The following is a 21044-nucleotide window of genomic DNA, read 5'->3' on the forward strand; positions in this document are numbered from 1 at the left end:
GCGACAGCACTCGAAGAGGTGAACGAGGACGGATCGAACCTTCAATTCGTGTGCTAAACTAGCTGGGAGGAAAAGTAAATCGTTTAAAACCGGCCATAAAAATCACGGCGGCGGCAAATAAAGCCCTCGTTTCCAAAAAAATCGATCGGCTCCTCTTGAGGGACGGCACTATATTCCCAGCCCCAGCAACCGCAGATACACGGACGGTCACTTGATGCTAGGGGAACGAAAAAAAGAAGAAGAAGAAGAAGAGAGAGCCATCGCATGTCCTCACTTGTCAAGAAAGAAAAAGGGTGCGGAATTATTGTAACGTGAACGGGATTCGCAAGTTACCTGTGGTGGATTTGTAAGCGTCGGCGATATCGTTCAGAGGAGACGGAACATGATTGGTTCTGCGTGTATGAGATTAAAAAAAAAAGAAAAGCAATCATGAGATAACACAGACACACATGCCTGTACACGTAGAACGATGATGGGGTGGGTCATGATATAACGAATTTATGAATGAATCAATCTTTCAATGGGAAATTTAAAGCCTCTTCCTCTGAGTTCGCACAATCGCAGTTCGGATATTCTAAGACTATGTCTCTGTTCCGTGAACAAATCCTTCGAGGAGTCAAAATGGCTGCTGAGCAATAGGAGGAGATGCCAACATATCGCGCACCTCGCAGTTTATCTCGCTGCTAACAAGGGCGAGATAAATGCTTTCCCCCCTCACTGTTTCCAAATTCCGTCTTCAATACGTTGTGTTTTTTCTTCATTACTCCTTTTTTTTTTCTGCATAATAGCAAGTCGACTTTCGGTCCGATCTTTTCGAATCAACATATATTCCTCCCTTGTATCTTGTTCTCGTCGTGGTGCAATGACAGGATCCTTAATCTTTCGCAAGCGCAGCCACAGGTTAACTCGCCGACACAAGCTATGGCATTCCACCGCCATCAGATGTCTTTGTTCTCGACTTGCCGACTTCCTAGGCGCCAGGTTTCAGCCGCTGCGTTGTTCAGAAGAGACAGTAGTTCACACTGACACCGCGGCCTGCCAAGAAAACTAACACGGTCCTTTTGGAGTACGCCGGAGAGAACACAAAGAATAATCGAGAGTAAATCTCTATATAAATAATATATCGACGAGACGACGCTAAAACATGTGAGACAAAAAAAATACATGCCATGCGCGGGAAAAGAGACAGAGGAGAAAACGGGACGACGACTTCATCAGCTTGCACCTGCAAGTACGATTTTCACCTGCGTCAACAAAATGACGCAGAGGGCTTTGAATTGGAAGTGGAAAAAAAAACATGAAGAAGGGCATCGTCCATACGGATGCCACTGGAATATGCTTTATTTTATGCTGTGGATTGTAGAATTGAAATAACGCGAACGGCATCGGAGGATCTGAAACGGGAAATTCTTGGGAAATTGAAAAAGGGGATCCTAAGTAAGAAAACTCTTCTCACCCGAATTTTTAAATGAAGCCATTTCAACAAAACGTCATTCATAAAGTGTTTACGATTTACCGTGCACTTCAACCCGTCTCGCTCGAACGTACGTAGGTAGCCTCCTCGGAGGTCATCGCTGAGTCAACCGCGCTGCCTAGCCAAAAAATCAGCACTCTGGCCTTGAAAAAAAAACCGCAAGAAAAAATAAAGTATATAGACGTATAAAAAAAGTGCTTGACGGGCACGAGTGGAAGAAGGAGAAGAGAAAAAAAAAGTAGAGGAGAATAATCAGCAAGCTGGAGCATCCAAGGTCACGCAAAACACAAGACGGGCTTTTAGAAGCTGACCGGAATGCCTAATGGAAGAATCTTCATGGGCGATGGGTGTTGAAATAAAGTACGTAGGATTTGCTTTCTTTTATTTATTTTTTTCAGTGTGGCTGGGAAGAATGCCTCCCTATTTGGGCTGTGCTACGAAAGCTGTCAATTGGGAGACTTTAAGATGTATAATGTCTACATTCAAGAGCTAAGACTATAGGAAAGGGTGGATCGATTCCCCCTGCGGTTTCTCCCGTGTCTTTACCCCCATGCGCTAGTCGGTATATGTCGGCGCAGCTCCCTACGAAGTTCGGTTCAGCAGGACGGAATCCCCGCTCCTCACAGTCTTCTAGCAGGCAGACTGTTTGGGAAACACACACACATACTCGCGCAGTGCCGAAAACAATACCTAATGCGACAGCAGAACAAACGCGAAGAGCTAACAGCTGTGCTTCTGTTGTAGACGTGCAAAATGTACCAGGACTAGAGATGCGAAGCCCCGAAAAAAACCCGGAAATTTTGGGGAAACATTTTTTTTTTTTTTTTCCTCGTCTCCGGAAAAATAGCCCAAAATTTCCAGGCGACAAAATTCAAAAAATGAAAATTTTCGTGCCTTTGATGTGTTCCAACCCGCCAACAGTGCCTTATGTGCCTCTAATCCGCCAACAACCACCAACTTAGAGCTCCGTCTGGCTGCTCCAAGCGATCGCCATCGCGTTCACGTAATGTCGGAGTTCTGGTCGGAGTGGACGGGTTGTTCCAATTACCTACCGCTGAGTAGACAGCAGTCTCATGGGATGCTCTTCTCTGCATTTATGCCTACAGGGTGATCACTACTAAAGTTTCCAGCTCATTGTAGTATGTATTGGCTTGGCCGGCTATGCTTCGACTCGGTAATAACCGCGTTTGTTTCCATTTTTTTCAATTTTTCGTGAAAAAAACCCGAAAGAACTCGTTTTTTTTTTTTTCGAGCGATTCAAAATTTCCGGAAATCTTGCATCTCTATAACCAGGACCATTGCCCATTGGAGCGCGTACCTCCTGTAAGTCGTTTGTAAATTTTTCTATGGACCAGCGCCAAACAACCAAGTTGATCGGACATTCAACGCGGTGGTATTGATAGCACTTAACTGCTTGGCCACAGGACACAAATCTGAAATGATGGAGGTGGCCATCGGGGACTGCAGTAGTAGCAACAAGACCAACAAATAGCTGATTACAATGATGCCCGCTGTTTCACCGCTGGGGTGCAGCACCCTACCCCCGTTACATGTGAGACATCAGATGAGTGATATGATAACTAAGTGAAATGAGCGCAGCAGTTCATGGAGCAATAGGAGAGGTCATGGGCTGCAAAGGGACCTCCGGCACTAAAACTATTCCACGACGTGCGTGCGTCGACGGTGTCTGTATTTAATAATGAAGGTATGGAGTATGGGCTTTCCCAAGCAGCACAACATCTTGGCTCAATACTGGACCAATACTGGTCCAACAGACGTTCCCAATAGACCAGTATTGGTCCAATAGACGTTCCCAATAGACCAGTATTGGTCCAATAGACGTTCCCAATAGACCAATATTGGTCCAATATTGGGTCAAGATGTTGTGCTGCTTGGGTTCATTACGGTTCAACTGTCGAAGCTCTGAAGGTGCTCTTGTACGCAAAGGCGAAGCTCACATAAGTAGACGCCTGTGTGTGTTCGACGTATAGGCTTGGGTGTCATCACATCGGCAAAGAATGTCCTGGAGTACTTTATGCATCAAACAATTCTATGTGACATGTTAAACATACACAACGCATCGAACCACAGGATTGCATCTGATTCTAAAAAGAGAGAGACAGAGAGAGAGAAACTGAACTCGCCACCCGCAAAGTACACGTACGTTTGCGTTATATTTAACTGCCCACGTGCGTGTTATAAGTGCAAGGTAGTAATAAAAATTTTTGTAGTCCACAAAATGAGACGCTTCTTTTCGGTTGCGTGAGTTCTTTCCTCTTCCAATTACAACCGGATTGGTCTGGCCTCCTCATCAGCTGCACACTTTCCTTTTTATTTAGTTTTCTCGACAAACGAAGGAATGTTAGCGCAACTTGTTGCAAAAAATAAAGTATTTTAATTTACGCGAAATATCGAGATTTAGCACTCTATCACACAGTAGTGGGCTAGCAACGGTGCTAAGATGGTCTCAGGATTAGCTCAAAACCAAGTACAGCTCCGGTCAACCTTAATAATAACACTGGAAAAAATGTGGTCTCGTTCCCGAGCGCGATTACAACAAGCCGTGGGGTCATGAGGAAATCTTAATTGAACAAAATTATTCTGTCAGTTTAACGCAATGATTTTATTCACTTGACATTCCCCCAGTGCCCCAAAGGTGGCTGTTATCGCGCTGGGAAATGAGACAGAATTATTTTCCAGTGTTATTATTAAGGTTGACCGGCGCTGTACATTACGGTTTTGTGCATCGTGGACTCTGATTACTTCACAATGCGGTTGCGTGCATCACCTGTGTATATAGACAGCAACTGAAGCAATAGGAAATGTTTTCGTTTGACGGGGAAGCATTTGTTATAAGCCCTATAGCACAGAGAAAGAACGACCTACATTTACAGGTGCGGCACAAATTGGAAAACTTGGTCTATAGAGACAAAGGAGACTCATTGGGAAACACGCTCACAACTACGTCGACGGTTCCGAATATATTACAGATGAGTAGGGCCCGGAAATTTAGGCACTAAAAAAACAACGGAAATAGGAAGGCATTTTGGCCCAAAAAATACCAAAATAGGCAATAAAATGTGTTAAAATAGGCACGTTAATCTGGTACGCTCTTTTGCGTTTCAGAACGCTTCATCGAGGAAAACTCGCTCGTTTAAAGGCTGCGGTACCATACAAGCGTTGACCGTCTGGTACATGAATGCTGAGGCAGCCGAGAACCACGCTCTATTGAATAATACTTTTATTTTTCCACCCTCGGATATCTTGAAAGGCCCAGAGAGGCCAAATCTTTGGATCAAATGTACGCAAAAAGGGAACAAAAAGCGCAAACACGCAGTAACGAAAAGCAAAATGCAGCACTCAGCACGAGCCTGAAAATGTACCCGCACTTACACCTCTAGCAAAAGGCTCTTATGGGGTCTACAAATGTTAAAAAAGGCTCAATTCAATAGAGTCGATAAAAAGGCAGGCAACCCAAAAAACGTCGTATTTAGGTGTTTACAGGCATTTCTAGGCAAATGCCTAAAACTGCGGGCCCTACAGATGAGCAAGCAACGGCGCCGTTCTCCATACTTTACGGTGAAGGATTAGGAACTCCCCATGGGAAAACGTTTTCGCAGTTTCTCGCAAACCTTTGGTTCTGAACAGTTCTTTTGCGAGAAATTCGAAGTAGAGTTGAGTGCGGAACCTTGCCCTATCCTCGAGTTCCAACTGTGCTTTCAACATGTGTGCTGACAAGGTAACAGGATGCAAGCAAGCTGGCGAGTAGTCCAAGAAGGCAACGTATCCTTGAGTTTGAGTTGTATAGTGTCATATGCGTCCCCGAATAATCCCGAAAAAGAATACCAGCTCTTCACACGTGACAGAACTCCGCTTCACTTCAGCCAACAGTCTATTTTTCGCCGTTACATCACTCACGCCCTAAAGGGGCTGTACTGTACGTAGAAATGGAATCTTTCCAAAGCCAACAGTCTAGTAAGCAGGGTACTACACATTGTGCATAAGGTACAGCTCACGTCAACCCTAATAATAACACTGGGAAAAATATGGTCTCGTTCCCGAGCGCGATTACAACAACCCTTGGGGTCATCAGGAAATCTTAATTGAACAAAATTAGTTTAACGCAAGGATTTTGTTCGCTTAACATTCCCCCAGTACCCCCAGGGTGTATGTTATCGCGTTCGGAAAAATGAGACCGGAATTTTTGTACAGTGTTATTATTAAGGTTGACGAGAGCTGTACCTAGCATTATAGAGACCTATTATTAACGACATACCCCCGTTGCCTGGTGTGGAGAATGACTTGAACCTAAGTTGTGCTATAATAAACTGGACCTCTCGAAGAGGTACAGTTAAAGATTATGCTCACAAACAGGGGGGGGGGGGGGGATGAAAATTCGCGACAACGATCTTCGCAAAGACCACTTGATGAATGACAAACCGATGGGCGGGGGTCGCTATATCGAATGCCGTACCGTCAGAGAAATGGAGAATTGTACACGTTCCAGCCGAGAGACTCGTAAACCCACTTCCTGCAGCACTCCCCATTTTGTCTCGTGCTCTCGAGCCTGCTTTATCACTCGGCAGCACAGGAAACGGAGCCATGGAAGAAAAACGTAAAGGCGAGAGCCCACAGAGAGTTGTGATGTGGAAAATAGGTCTAGTGGCTGATTAGGTTCACGGGGTCAATGTGCACTGGTCAAGTTTTGTGCGCTCCAGTTCTTTCGTAATCCGGTAGGCGAAGGGGGCCTTCCACGGGGTTCTAAGGGTCAAGTAAAACCACCACACGCTTCTGAACACTATAACTGTGCAGAGGAAACAGCTTATTTGTTAGAGGTGTGACGTAATTATTGAAATGTCCACCTAGGGCGACAGTACATCCCGATGACTGTTCTCCAGCAGATACGACAGCAATATATCGTCCAAAGCCAACATGCGACAATCTTATCTCGGCCCACACGTACGACAACGCATACAACAGAGGCAAAAATGGCGCGGTGCGAAGTGTGCAACAATTTGCACTCGTCCATACTGTTCACTGAGACCCGTATATGAAAAATGTGGGCCGATCAAAATCTGTCCGATCGGCCAGCGAGACCCGCCCGCCTCCTACATCAGAAGCGCCATTTTTGAAGTGAGACCCGCCCAACGACAAGCAACGTTTTTGCGGGACCGCGTCATGCATCTGACACACATGGTCATCGACATCAAACTCCAGTGGTCACCTGGTACGTTCACTGAAGCACATCAGTGAGAAGGATTTACGGAAAGTAAGACTCACCCTGTCCGAAGCCTGCTACTTCATGCAGATTGCTTCATTTAAGCCTTGGTCGTGATCAAACCACAGGCAAGGAGATCCAACGTAAACTGAAAACCAACCCCCCCACAAAAAGAAAATAAGCACGATCCTCTCTACGAACGCGATAACTACTGCACCCGTGTTAGCAGGACCGACACGGCATGTCACAGGCACAACTCTGCTGGTTCCCAAGTTTTCGAGGTCAGCTCCAATCGAAGAGAAGGCACACTAAACCCACAGCGATGGCCGCAGATTTCCAAGCAGACAAGGCGCAGACACTGGCACAAAGCGTGAAGTATATCTGAGAAGCAGATGTAGTGACTATACTACACTGGCAGGCTTTTGCAAAGGCTGTAGCGGCAGGCAGTGCAGGCTGCGAAGGAAAGCCACTTCTCTCAACGACTGCCCACACTGGTGTGTCTTGCAGCGCGGGGCGAGCGCGGGGACGAGAGTAGGCAGCACCGCTAGAGCGCGCGCCACTCGCCAACGGGGCAGGAGAGAAAGTGGGCAGGAGGAGGAGGAGAGGACAGGCGAGATGCAAGGAGCTGTTGGAGGAGAGATAGGAGAATCCCATTGGAAAAAGTGACGAGCTCGAAAGCGAGGGTGAAAAAAAATGCAATAAAGGATCGCGTGCAGAGAAAAAGGAACAAGAAACGAAGCTAGTAGAGGAGAGGCAGCGAGGAGGCATAGTCGTCGTCCGGTCCCGGTCGTGCTTATGACGACGACGACGACGTCGTTGAGAAAAAAGTAAAATAGAAGAAGAAATGGAGGCACAAAGAAAAAGGTGGGAGGAGTGGGTACCACATTTCATGGGGCGTAACGGGCGCGCGAAGAAAAGACAGACTTCTGCTAAGAAAGACTAGTTTTGTTTTGCTTTTTAAGCATAAGTTTAGCTTTAATGAAAGTGTTCGTCATGCCAGCGCAGTGTTGCCAGTTATAAAGTTCGACATGGAAGGAGTTCGGAACGTCGCATGCTGGACTTGGTATTCAGTGATTTATTCACCCCATTTCCCCCGCTGCACTCCAAACATCATCCAAGTGTTTGGCAGCACCCCCCTTCCATGCATTCCTATGCACCCCCCACTAACTGTAATGGTGCCCCACAGCCCAATTCTTCGCAACACCCCCTCGCGTTTTCAATTTTAGATAAACAGCTACTGGTATTTCCCTTATATATATGAAAAATAAACGTAATGGTTCGCGTACGTTACCGTGGACACACAAAAATGGAAAACAACTTATTTTAATGTCCATAATCGGGGTGTTTCGCTGCAAAATGTTGCTGCTAGTATTTCCGGAAGTGTCTTAGGAATTGCAATTTCTTTCCGCCAGCGTCAAAGCACCGCCGTTCGATTCGTTTCCCGTTGTTCACAAAGAAACAAAAGCAAAGTAGGACAATCTCACTGTAAAAAAAAATTTCACGAAATTCGTGAAGACGCATTGCAAAGGAAGCGCACAGAGACAAGGCTGGGGGAAAAACAATACCGTTCTCAATCAGCAGGGGTCGCCATTAGTACCCTACTGCTCGAAAACTCCCACGCCTTCTACCGGTGCCAAAAGCAAGGTTGCGGAGAGGGGCAAAAAGAAGACAACAATGGAAGACAAACGAAAGTACGGGCGCATGTGAACGGGATCTCAAGCTGAGATGTTTGCATGCGACGAAGTCGTCACGCGCGGCAGAGCGCAAATGGCACACTTTCCAACACGGAAACATGCAAATTCGAACGCCAGCTGCGAAACATTACGCAAGATTATCGGAATTTAAGCAAATACATGCAAATCGTATCGGCGTACTACGGAATACGGACGTGCGATATCTTTTATTCATTACTACATTTACTACATTTCGCTTCATTATACCGAACCATGTGCGTATCACGAATTGTTGTTTAGCTGACGAAAAACGATCCTATGTATATCATCATTTTGCGTCAATTATAAACACAGTATTATAGTTCCTAATATACATGCGGTAATAATCACAAAATCAAAGATGTCCCACATCCGCATTCAGTTAGTGGGCCGATAACGCTTGCATCTCCCCTCCTACATAAATTGGTGAAATTAAATCGCAGTAAGACGCACTATCAATGCAAGTATATATCTAGCAGATACGAGCTATATGCAAATAATAATTTAGTATCATTAGCGCCTTCCGAAAGTTTCCTCGTTGGATGTTATTATTTACTCCGCAACTATAATTGTAGAAATTTAATTCAGTCAATTACTTCACAGGTGCGGGAGGACGCCGCTCGTATTTGTATACTTGCAGTGCACAATAAGGCATTTTTCAATACGAGAAAAGTGGAGGGTATATCTTCACTTGGTAAGATGTCTTTCGCCAAGCGAATATTCCACGGTTCAATTTTTGTTGCGAACCAATCGGTTTTTTAGATGGGGTTTTAGTGAATCGTGGTGGTGATGGGAACTGCTTGCCGTAACAGCCGGCCACGCTCAAGCGGGCAACGTCACGGCTATCACAGGGGGATAGTGCATCCTGGGCCGACTTCACACGGAACTGTCTGAGGAAAGCCCAGGGAAAGCACAGCCTGCGTCCTGATTCAAACCCGGGTCACCTCCGACGTTCGAATCCGAGCGCAGGCTATGCTGTCTATGGATGTTTCCTCTGGGTTTTCCTCGGACACTTAAAGACAAATGGCGGCACAGTTCCCTGTGAATCATCCTTTCAGAAACGGTTCGCGGGTGGCCAATGAGAAGGGGAAGTGAATCAGAATGTAATCCTCTGATTCGTCAGCGGCAAAACCGTTTGCGAATCGATTTGCTCAAACATATCCTACATTCAGCTACGAAAAATCATAAAAATAAGCGCCTTTTGAGAGAAACCACTGGAAACAGCGAAAGACAACAAACAAAGCGTAATGAATTACAACTCGCTGCACATCAATGCACCAAGTAGTCTGCATTCTTTTCAAATTTTTTGCGCCTTATTGATGACACCGTGCTGATGACTCCTGCTGCCATTGTCCCTTGTGCAGTACCCGCCAGCTGCGGTACGTAGAGAACGCGCCACGAAGGGAAACGAGCCGGAACGAGTCCGAGTTCACGTCCAGCTTCGGATCGACGAAACAACGGTTCTGCTACCGGTTCCAGCCGGATGATCGCATGAGGGCGCACTGAGTCCGTTCTGGATATTTGAGCCGCATGGCAAAGCGGAAAAACATTTCTAGCGCACTTCACATTCATTCTTTTTTCTTTCTTTTGTGTAATCAAGAGCCACAACAAATACATGAAGTGACGATGAATGAGGAAATTTAATAATAATAACAACAATAACAATAACAACAACAATAATAATAATAACAATAATAATATTAATAATAATAATAATAATTTGTGGCTCACTACCGCAGAACATACTGGTCAGTAGGAGATACGACCACAAAAGTCAGGAGATGAGTTGGGTTCAGCTAAATTGTGTATAGGAGACCAGGAGGTCCAGGACTGAAAACAGTGCAATCAATTTGGCACAGTTCAACACGGAGCTGAGGGACGCAGTAATGGCGCCGGCCGGGGCATTACAGACAGGCCCGTGTTGTACACCCTGGATCCAACTGGTCACTCTCACTCCCATAGGCCGTTTGCCCCACTGTTTCTTCCCCCTTCTGCACAGGCTTTGCCTCAATTACCATTAGGGTACGGCTGAGCTAGCTGCTGTTCCAACTGCGGCGTGGTGGCAAATCTTCAGCACGTCCCCGTCATCTGTCACCTATATATACAGTTCGGAGAGAGCTATGTTTCCGTCCCAACTGACTCGCATCAACAGCAGGCCGTTCAACCTTGCCGCAATCTTGGGCCCTTGCTCCAACCCTGCGCAGCACCGTATACCTGCTCCTATTTCATAACTCCTTGACGTCTACCGGCATGTTTGATCTCCTTTAACCTCATTATACTATACATCCCATGTGACCAACTGCTAACATCGACAGTTACGACGCCCCCTTATATACCTGTAGTCTCTCATTTGCCATATGGGTTCTGTCATGTGTGTGTGTGTGTCTCATCTTTTTCATCGCCGTCCCATTCATACATTAATCCACGTACACTGCGGTATGGTATCGCAATAGACGATTTGAAACCACCACATTCTGTGGTGCAATCGTACCGTTACCTTTCTTTTCTGCTTTGGGGTGTACCGTCTTTCTTTTTTTGTGGGGGTAGCAGAATTCGCTTGCGCGAATTCAACCTCCCCTTGTTATTTTACCAACCACCACCACCACCACGATTTGAAAAAAATGCGCGCGCCACCAAGCGCGCTACGCAAAGCAGCATGGGAACTACACTGCTCTGTCGTCTGCTTCGGTTGTGGTTTACCCTGGCTGATGCTGTTCCCATGAGTTCCAAGTTCCCATGAGCCCTTTCGTGCCATAGGTGGCGCTCGCTTCCCTAAAACGGTCTATTCCTGCTGCGAAACATCTAATACCATCGTCATTCATGTAGTTGTTGTTGAGGGAAGCATCTACTTTGTCTCACAGTACGCGTCTGCAAAATCTGTGTCTATATCGAGAGGTTATAGATAGACGCAATACATATACGGTCACGAACTCACGACGCATATCCGATAGTGTAACCTGATGTATGTATGAGATGATGAATGGTCGTCGGACGACTGTGCAATCAGGCGTGCACATCAGAAGTTTCCAAGTTATGAAGCGGATTAAATGAGGGTAGGTCCCATCTCAGGAAACGTGCTTAATCCCCTATGTACACTTGAGAAGCTATAAATTCGCTTGTCTTGCTTGCTCCTGCGAGACACAACAGATGATGCTCTACCTGCTCTGGTACCTCCTTACTGCAAGCAATGCTATATGTGCTATACGTCATATATTATACCGCACGTGGCTTCCCATCCAGTCATTTCAAGCTGTTCCGTAATCGATGGTTCATGTCTTTACACACTGCATGTAAAGGTTTTCATAGTCGGTAGATTTACGCGGTCACGAATAGATGATTTCAGATAGATAATCCCAGTGCTCCTTGCGTACGCGTTGCATCCTGGGAGATTACTGAAATGAACAGTCCTTCCCGTTTCGTTTTCGCTGACGTTGACACCTCGTGGGCAATAGGCCCAGACAGAAGGAACGGAAACAGCTTGGAGTTCCCATACTTCAAAGCGATGCTAAGCTCACAGAGATTTTCTGAAGTCCTTTATTTTACGTGCAGACATGTCGGACATGTGTCGGACATACAAAGACCTCGCGAAATATTATATTTGTAACCTGGACATGTACAGTCGCCTACACGACGTAACACTTAACCGTAACGCGTGCGTCGCGAAGAGTTGGCCGCTAGGGTTTGAGATATAGGCGGCACCAGCAGCATGCATTTAGCACAGCCGGTACTGAGCGTGTGTGCGAAACAGAGACCGATTGTAGCTGCGATAAGCGCCCAACATAAGGTGTCTGAACACTAGCTCCCTCTGTCTAGAGTGAAGACAACCGCGTCGTGTGCTACGACATCCGCCATCTTGAAGCCCACGCGCAGCGTGTGCTGCAGTGACAATGCTGTAGCTATACACTTTTGGCTGTACAATTTCGAACGGAGTAAAGAAATAGCAGAGGTAGTTTGGAGAAGTCGGTGGAAGCGAAACACAGCATCCAGGTATGGTGCCCGAGGGCTTCAAAATGAGAGCTTGGCAGCGTCCGGATGGCTGCGGAAGGTGATTCTACCAAACACAGAGGGAGCTATTATTCAGACATCCTACCCCAACCGATCATGCGCAGAGCCGCCGTCGCTGAGGCGGTGTATGCCTCGATCCAGTCAGGGACCTATGTCTTGGACGCAGTCTCAAACCCCGAAGGCTAAAGCTCCGCGACGGTGGCGCCCAATCAGGCCACGCGCTCGCGTGTTACGGTTAAGTCTGACAGCGGTAGTACATGAGTAGGTGTGGATGCTACACTTTAGCACTTAAAATATCGCAGTACAAAAGTTGTCTCTTGTCGAACTGTTCTGGAATATGTACGTTAACCCGTACTGTATAGAGGGAAAGGAGTGCATCCCTGCTAGAAGTCACAAATAACTAAGCAAAAGAATTATGCTTCCTGGCACCCCCCGTGCGTTCGGAAAAGACCGCTCCATCATCGCAGACAGGAGTATGCTAAAACGAACACGCAGTCTGAATGTCTCATTAGCTGCGTCTCACCCATTGTTAACGAGTTGCGGCCCTCCAAATTGATGAGCATGCAGGCACAAGAAAAATGTCACGACGGTATTTAAAAATGTGCATAACAATTAAGCCACGAGTTGTGTCACTACCTAAGAATAATGATGCCACGATGGAGGTCGACCCTCTTCCAACTGAAAACGGCCATTTGAACACAATTCCATGACGTCTGTGGACTCTGGACTTCAGCGTTTCCCAGTGAATCGGATGACCTGATGGGAAGCTAGGCGCCGTCATGTATAACAGGAATCTTCCTTTGTCAAACAGTTAGCGAAAACGCTTTAACACTATACGCTAAAGGTCGTATCCTTGCTTCGCGCCCTCAGTGATCACTTGAGCCTAGTGTGCCCCCTCTTCAAAGGGCACGCTGGGCTCAAGTGATCCCCGAGGGCGATCCTGAGGGCGATCTTTCCGTCGTATTGTCGCTCCGCCATGACCTACAGGTTACAGCCTAGTGCTCTTCGAGGTGTCCTTTCTTGATTCTTGAAGCGCACTCGACCACAGCGCCTTCACTTGCAGTTTCCTCCACTCAAGGGCGTTCAGGACCGCCTTTCAGTACTCCTTTGGTATCCTTTGTACTCCTCAGTACTTCAGTACTCCTTTGGAGCTTCCAACAGAGCAGACGACTGTGGCGGCATCGTTGTTGAGTTTGTAGTATACATTGTGCAGTTGGGAGAAGACAGACAGATTATGCACAAAGGTGACAATTGCGCGACCTAAGACACGAGAGGTCCCTTGAAGAGCATTTGGCTCTAGGTATCCCTGAGGGCAGAGCGAGAGTATGGTGGTAAATGGTTCGACTTCCCAGGATGTTCAGTATACTCCGTTTGAAGGCACATGTAACGCCAGACAATAGTTGATCTATGACTAGCCGTGAGCTCGTCATCTCTTATTTGTTGCTGTTGTTGTTGCTTGACATGCATGTGATGAGCTGGTAGAGCGCTGGACTAAAGTTTACGGAACACGCTCCGGCGCATTCCTTCCTCTGAGTGACACGCTAGCAGCGAATGGGACCGCACGGACTTACAGACATGTGCCTATAGGTAAGGCAGTATCACCCGTTTGCAAGTCCGTACGGTACCTTTCGCTGCCAGCGTGTTACTCTGAAGAAGGAATGCACCCGAGTGTGTTCCGTAAACTTTTGTCCAGCACTGTACAAGCCTACGGGCCAGTTTGACGACTCCAGAAGCTATACAACAGCTCCCACGGTTCGCGACCCGTATGTAGACGATGTGCTGCTACTTGCCCTAATGTGCGCCAGTAACTGGCCATGCAGCAACTGATCTTCTTTCACAATCCAGCGTTCATTATGCCAACCAGATAAACGCTACAGCAGCCGATTTGAGCAACATGAGAGCCACCATATTAGTCGTCCCTTTCCCTAACGCCTTGCTGATACACGAGACCAAAGACCATCGAAATCTTTAGAGCTCTCGTCACCAATCTCGGCTGTCTTCATACCACTAGTGCCAATACTTTATGCTCGTGACACCATACAATTTTAGTGCCCGAAGACGACGGAACCGCCGGGAATTCCCAGCGCCGTCACTACCTGAAAAGACAAGAGAATAGATGGCGTCGCAGACAAGAGTAGAAGGAAGAAATTTTTAATGTAATACTGGAACGGAAATTATTTGAGAGAGCCCCAATTATATCTGCCCTACAATTTTATCTGAGAGTATATTCATCGCTGCACGAACCACTGCGTAAGCTGTGTTAACGCTTCCGTTAACATCATCATCGTGCTAGAAATCACTGGCATTTTTCAATACGTATTTATTGTTGCCTGTGATGTAACGCATGCGATCCTGCAAGCTAACCTACTGACGCTTTGACCTGTCGGAGGATGTGGAACGACGGAGTCTCGTAACACCAACCGTTCTCACGTTAAGGCCAGCCTGACCAACTATTACGTAATTAGTTCGATATTCCTGCGCCCCATAGCACCTTCCTGCTACATGGCAGTATGTTTTTCCCGGCAACGCTCGAATTCATTCCATTCCGATGCCACTGTCATTTACCACAGCATAGGGCGCCCACCAGAACGTTTGGCCAATGCGCGACGTGAGCTCGAAGACATGCCGGCTTTCGATATTGTCCGATTTTCGAGCAGTTCCTTAGCTTCATGCTAGCGTATATGGAGCTGAAGGACCATGGTGAGCAGCGCACGACCTACTCTATACTAGAGACCTGGACAGCTGGCGATCCCCTATGGGAGAGACGGGTCACGGGTTAGTTACGTTAGTGACCGCTGCAAGCGCCACATAGCATTATTGGGGAGAGGGAATCACCCTTGCCACCGCCTTTAGTCTGCTACGCAGGGATACACAGGCTGTTGCTAAGCACGCGCTATTATCTCTCTAAGACTGCTTCGTCGTTGTCAACACAGACTACCATATATCGTCGCGGTTTCGACAAGTCACGTGGTAACGAATAGTGCGAGCTAGCGCCAAATCCCATAGCCAAGCGGCGATTGCCAGAACTACTACCCCGGTGCTGGGAGCATTGCGGATGTCCAGGTCTCTAGTATAGTAGTAGGTCATGGAGCAGCGTATACGTGAGGCTACAATCCGGCACGAGGGCTAATAAAGACAAGGTGACAGAAGACTTGGCTGATTTCTAGGGCTGACCTCCCTAGACAACATCGTGTGCGTCTTCTACAGAGACACCACCGAAGCTATTTGGTCACTTGGACAATCCTGGGCCTACAGCTTATATGGGCATAACGTGTCAGAATCACAGTACTGGAACGTTTGCTAACATTGCCATTGTTCAGGCAACGGGGGCGCCCCTATCCCCCTGATTGGTGCACTTGTCGACCACAGGAATCCCTTGGTAACCAAGATGGCATTCAGCATCGCGGTACACTAAGGCGGAGAGGTGCGCCAGGGAAGCGCAACTCTTTCTGCTATTTTCTATGGTTCTTACGGTTCTTGGGTCATCTGCATGAGTGAAAATTGAAGACATCCCTAAGATACTAGAGGTGGTGGCAGACTGCCGTTGTCCTGTAGTAACAGCTCAGAGGCGTGGCGCAGTTCGCATTAAACATATCCCCCCTTCCCCCTGGATCCTCTTCGTCCTTCATGCCGCAGCTGTGGGCAGCACGTGGACTACTCCATCGAAAGAGAACCGCATTTCTACCAAGAAAATCATTGAAACTGCAACGGTTTCTTTGTGATGTCTAGCCTCTGATGGGACATCTTCAGCGAGATTCCTGGTTTTATATGCCGCGGCTGGGTCTCTACTTCGATTGGCTGAGTGGGAGATTACCAAGTAGCCGAGAAAGTAAGGCTATACCGAAAGCTAAACCTGCTCAACGTATGACGCTACTGAAGATACCAATGTGGATTAATATGCACTGTCTTATACAGTGTTCAACAGAGGAATACACAAAGGTACAGAAAGCGCACTTTGACTGTGCACTGTTGAACAGAACCCATGGTCCGACTACAAATGTGCTCAAAATACGGTGAGCGTGCGTTCGGCCGCAGTGGACAGAGCACATGTGCTTTGCGGATATGCTACGGTGCGTAAGACCCACGCAAAGTAAACTCAGAACTGTTTTGATTGGATTGGATTGGATCAGAGCTGTTTTGAGAACAACAAGAGCTTCTGTGTGGAGAATATGGCTTTGATGATTCACAGAGCAAAAATCGGGAGCTGCTGACAGTGAACTGTAAATAAAACGCGACTTTGGGAAACTGCAGGCTCCACGAATGCGTCCTTGAGAGGAGGAGAGATGCTTTGCATTTCATCCAGCTCGTTCAAGAAATTGGAAGGCACGAAGACCGGTTTGCTAGAGCGTTAAGTCAGAGTGACTCACAGTCCTTAGCGTGCCGTCTGCAAAACAAAGACTAAAAGGTATCTCTGAAGCAGCGTATGGTTGTAAGTGAGAGCAGGTGAACCTGGGGATAACCTGAAGACATGGCTCTGTAGGGACGTAACAATATATCAAGACATGTTTTTCTCTTATCTGAATAATAAAAGCACACGCTTATACCGCGTATGTAGCAGTGCAGCATGGTATGCACTGAAGCTACTTAAAATGGTTGAGTCACTTCGTCCCATGTTATACATGCTCTCTTGTCCAGAACGTAACTGTTGACCACATAACGCACCTGTAAGAACAGCACCCGTTCTGCTCTCAGTTTTTTCTAATCTAAAAAATGTGTACTCGTTTTTAAAAAGCATCCTGTATATGTATGCATATCACATCGCTCATATATCAGGCCGTCGCCATTCAGCAAAAGAACTTCCAAAAAAACATTACCGTGCGAATTGACATCTCACAGCCACAAAGGCTCCCTTAGCGCGCACTAATGTATCACCGATAGAAACTTTGTATCCGAACCGTACCCACTTAAGTCCACCCCTTCCCGCCCCTCTCTCACGCCGCCTAAGGCCGCCGCTGCTCATGACAGCGTCATAAGCGAGCATGTACCCACTCCACGTGTACCTCTCGCTCCTATTGGCCGCCAAACGCAGACGTCACCGTTCTACGTCACGTGCTCTCTGCAGTCGTCCACCGCCATGTTGTCTTGCCTTTCATTACAGTTTCGGGCCATTCACTGGCGGATCTTCCATTTTGCTTCCTTCGCATTTCCTTTGATGCACAGCCCTTCTTCTCAAACTCCTTCTACAACTATGCCGTTTTATGCTTCCTCCTTCTTCTTCTTCTTTTCTTCTACTCATTGACAACGCGGAAGAGGAGAGTGGTTGTATGTGTGCTTGTGATTCTCGGGCCAGTGGACATTACTCTGGCCGCTCCTACTTCTGATGGAATAAATCGAGAAAGACAAAAAAAAAAAAAAAAGAAGAAGAGCGCCCAGGGTCGCCAGACTGGCGGGCACCCGCTGCCCTCGTTTCAGCGGGCCGGCGCCCGGCAATGAGGATTACTCGAGAGACGCGCCATTTTATTGCAGCTACAGCCTCCTGGAGCCTAACCCTAACGCTGCAGATGTAGGCGACAGGGAAGAAAACATAACTCGGTAATCTCCACGCGATAAGTTTACGTCGCAGGGCAGCTGCGTCAAACGCATATACGGCTCAATATGTTGGGGGGAAACGCTGGCAAAATAAGGGAGTCTCCCTAAACACTGCCGTTTAGAGGAAGTCTGTATTTAAAATGAGATCCTCGTTTGGTACGCATATTCTGAGGCCCTTATTTGTATTGCAAGTGGAGGAGGGTACCGATCCTTGGAAAATGGGAATATCTCTTGCATGTTTTTTTTTTCTTTCTTTCTTTTAATGTTTCTACGTAATTTTGATTTGTTTGCAAACAGAAGCACACCCAGAACGTGGTACCAGAAAGGGGATTACAAAGCGGACATTTATCCGGACTCAGTACCCAACACATTCCAGCTCCCTTTCTTTCCTGTGCGCACCCTTCAGGGGAGGGGGAGGGAAGAGGGGAGGGCTGGGCTCATTACAGCTTTAAACACGTGTGGGCAATGACACATAAACCTGTCTCAACTTTAACGTAACTCTAATAATGCCCCTTGCCCAATTTTTTGCAACATCTCCCGTATTTGTGATTCAGGAAAAAACCACTGCTACCAAGCTATGTCTAGAAGACGTGTCCCATGATGGCACAAAGGTAAGCTCCATGCCAGCCAGTGCTGGCCAAGCCGTGACGTCACGCAAGGCTGGGACATAGGGCAATACCTTCGGAACAGAGGAAACAACAAATCACTCATGTTCTAGTTGCACCTTCAAGCTGTAATAATACTGGGAGCAACCAACGCAAGGGGTCCTTTACAGTGTATCGCAAAACGTGAGTCTTCCATCATCGTTATGACATGGTAACAGCTGAGAGCGTTCGATATAGGATCGGCGAGGCGCCGCTATTGGGACCGTTCAGTCATTGAGCACCGAGGGTACTTATCTTATGTCTTGCCGTCTACGAACGGCCTGGTGGACTTGTGACGGAACGAAAGTGCGTCGCATGCGAACATCATGTCATGTCAGTCATCAGGCCGTATATCATGATTATACGCACTTGTTGCGATTCCTATAAGACTGTTCAACTTGCGGAACTGTGGAGAACACTGAGCACGTGCTGGTCACCTGCCGACGCTTCGACTCTAGTCGGCGAATGCTGAAGAACGCTCTCGCGAAACTTGACAACCGACCTTTTAGTGCTGAGAAGGTACTGGGGAGCTGGCCAAAGCAGCACCAGCAACCTGCGCTGTGTGCCCTGGCGAACCACCTCAAGGACATACGTGCTGAAATAATCTTTTAAATCATTCAGTGCTTTCACACGTCAAGCGTCCTGGAACAGCTGGTCGCACCAGTGCGACCTACGTTTCCATTTTTTTTTTCTACTTCTATTCTATTCTGTAGGGTGCACCGTACAACTTGTTTTAGACTCTGCAATGGAGGAATACATACAGACGCATGCGTGTGCTTAATCGGATATCGAAACCGGAACTGAACCCGCAACCACCGCATGGTGTCTTTAGAGCGTAACTTTTCCAGGGCGTTAGAACAAAGAAAAGTAACGGCATCTTCGGTTGCGTTCGTTTATTGGACTCGATCAACTCGAGAACCGAGAGAGTCGACTCCTGGTGGGCGAAAATGCCGCGGTGCGGCTCTCATGACGTCGCCCGTGTGACACTAACTCCCGTTCTAAAATTCGAGGACGTGCTAGACGTGCTCAAGAGTCGACTCGCACCGACTTTCCTTTCGAGGTAGATCGCTAGAGTCGATGACGTATGATGACTCTCATACGCCATGACTCCGACTTGGTGGTACCTATGCTCAAAGCAAGAGCACTCCGAGCTGGAGGAAGAAAGAAGATGGAAGAAATAAACAACTGCCGAAGATGTTGCCAGAGGGCTCTCTTTTCACCAGTCGAAGATATAGAGCGCGCGTTCCAGAGCGCTCTAGGGCGATCGGTGGCTGCCAGTCGAAGATGCCATTAGACAATCCATCTATAGACCCCTACCCGAGAAGCGTCATGGCGTTGGTAGACAGACTGAAAGCGAAACAAATCGGAAGGGGAGGGCTGGGTTCCACGAATGGGCACCTGTTCGCTGCCTCCTATTGAAAGAAAATTAGGACCGAAGGTCGCGTCCCTTTCTAGGACCATCGTAATCCCCTCAGAGCCGTGGCTTTCGGGCGCGACCTGGTTCCCCCCTAGCTTCGAGCGTATAGTTCAACTCTACCAAATTGGTGGCGCTGTCGAACAGTATGACGTCATTTGTCTACAAACAGGGAGAGGTCTATTGGATTTCATGAGCCCTCTATACTCTTACGTCACAATTTCCGACCCAACTGCATTATTAGACTTTTTATAAGAAAACTAGAAACTACGGGCAACAGTGTGTCGACGTTGCCCCAACTCTGCGTGGCTCGTCAAGTACTGCGGCAAAACTACATTGCATGCACGTAACACTGTATCTATATAAAAAACGCGTCCACGTGTCGGCTATCCAGCCATCAGTAGTAGCAGCGAGTCACGGCTTCTTGGCGAATTGGGACTATTTCCCACCAGGCGTCACCTCGAACCTTTTATCGCAATTTTGAGAGCAAATAAATAAATAAAAATATATTGGATTGGATTGGATATTGCCACGAATCATCTTCGAGAAACTTCCAGGGCAGGCACGAAACTATAGCCCGCCATAACGAAACGGTACATCTCATCCCGGCGCGTGCTGAAGAAGAAGCAAGAAGATTCCAGACACATCACCTGCTCTCTGGCAAACGCACGTGCAGTTTCTAGACTTTTCGGCGCGACGCTTAAACGCTTGTGCGCTCCATGCTGGAGCATTTCTTAATCTTTGGACTCAGTTGTGTTCAGAGAGCTATCACTCTTGTGCTTTTGCTAACAAGTAGTTTAATAAACCGTTGGCTGTTTATTCGACGACTCGCCGGCCCATTTCGCTTCGTGACAATATGAAAGAAAAATATGGAGAGGTTAGTCCCGACCCAGTCAGGACTGGCTACTCCAAAACGCGTTTGTGGGTGGAACAACAAAGTCAGAAAAAAGAGAAAAAACAAACAAACATGAAAGAGGCAGCTAGTGGGTCAAGCAGAAGAAAGCATAAACGAAAAGGGCGAAAAGGAAAGGGGGAGACGTTAGGCATC

The 21044-nt window shown here is 47.3% G+C and overlaps 1 protein-coding gene across 22 annotated transcripts in view; it reads right to left on the reverse strand.

The window, feature by feature from the left end:
- Nucleotides 1-21044, reverse strand: part of LOC135366755 (muscleblind-like protein 2a) — a 304286-nt gene that overhangs the window by 171492 nt on the left and 111750 nt on the right. For 7 of the 22 annotated variants that reach the window (XM_064599641.1, XM_064599632.1, XM_064599631.1 and 4 more), the window contains exon 1: nt 6755-7241. The exons of 3 other annotated variants lie outside the window; for them this stretch is intronic. The gene's annotated coding sequence lies outside the window, so the exon portion shown is untranslated. Of the gene's footprint in view, nt 1-6754; nt 7244-21044 lie in introns of those variants that run through there. 12 more of the 22 variants (XM_064599629.1, XM_064599624.1, XM_064599640.1 and 9 more) reach the window with 7 other exon arrangements.

This window comes from Ornithodoros turicata, chromosome 8 (genome assembly GCF_037126465.1).
Source record: "Ornithodoros turicata isolate Travis chromosome 8, ASM3712646v1, whole genome shotgun sequence".
Taxonomy (NCBI): Eukaryota; Metazoa; Arthropoda; class Arachnida; order Ixodida; family Argasidae; genus Ornithodoros; species Ornithodoros turicata.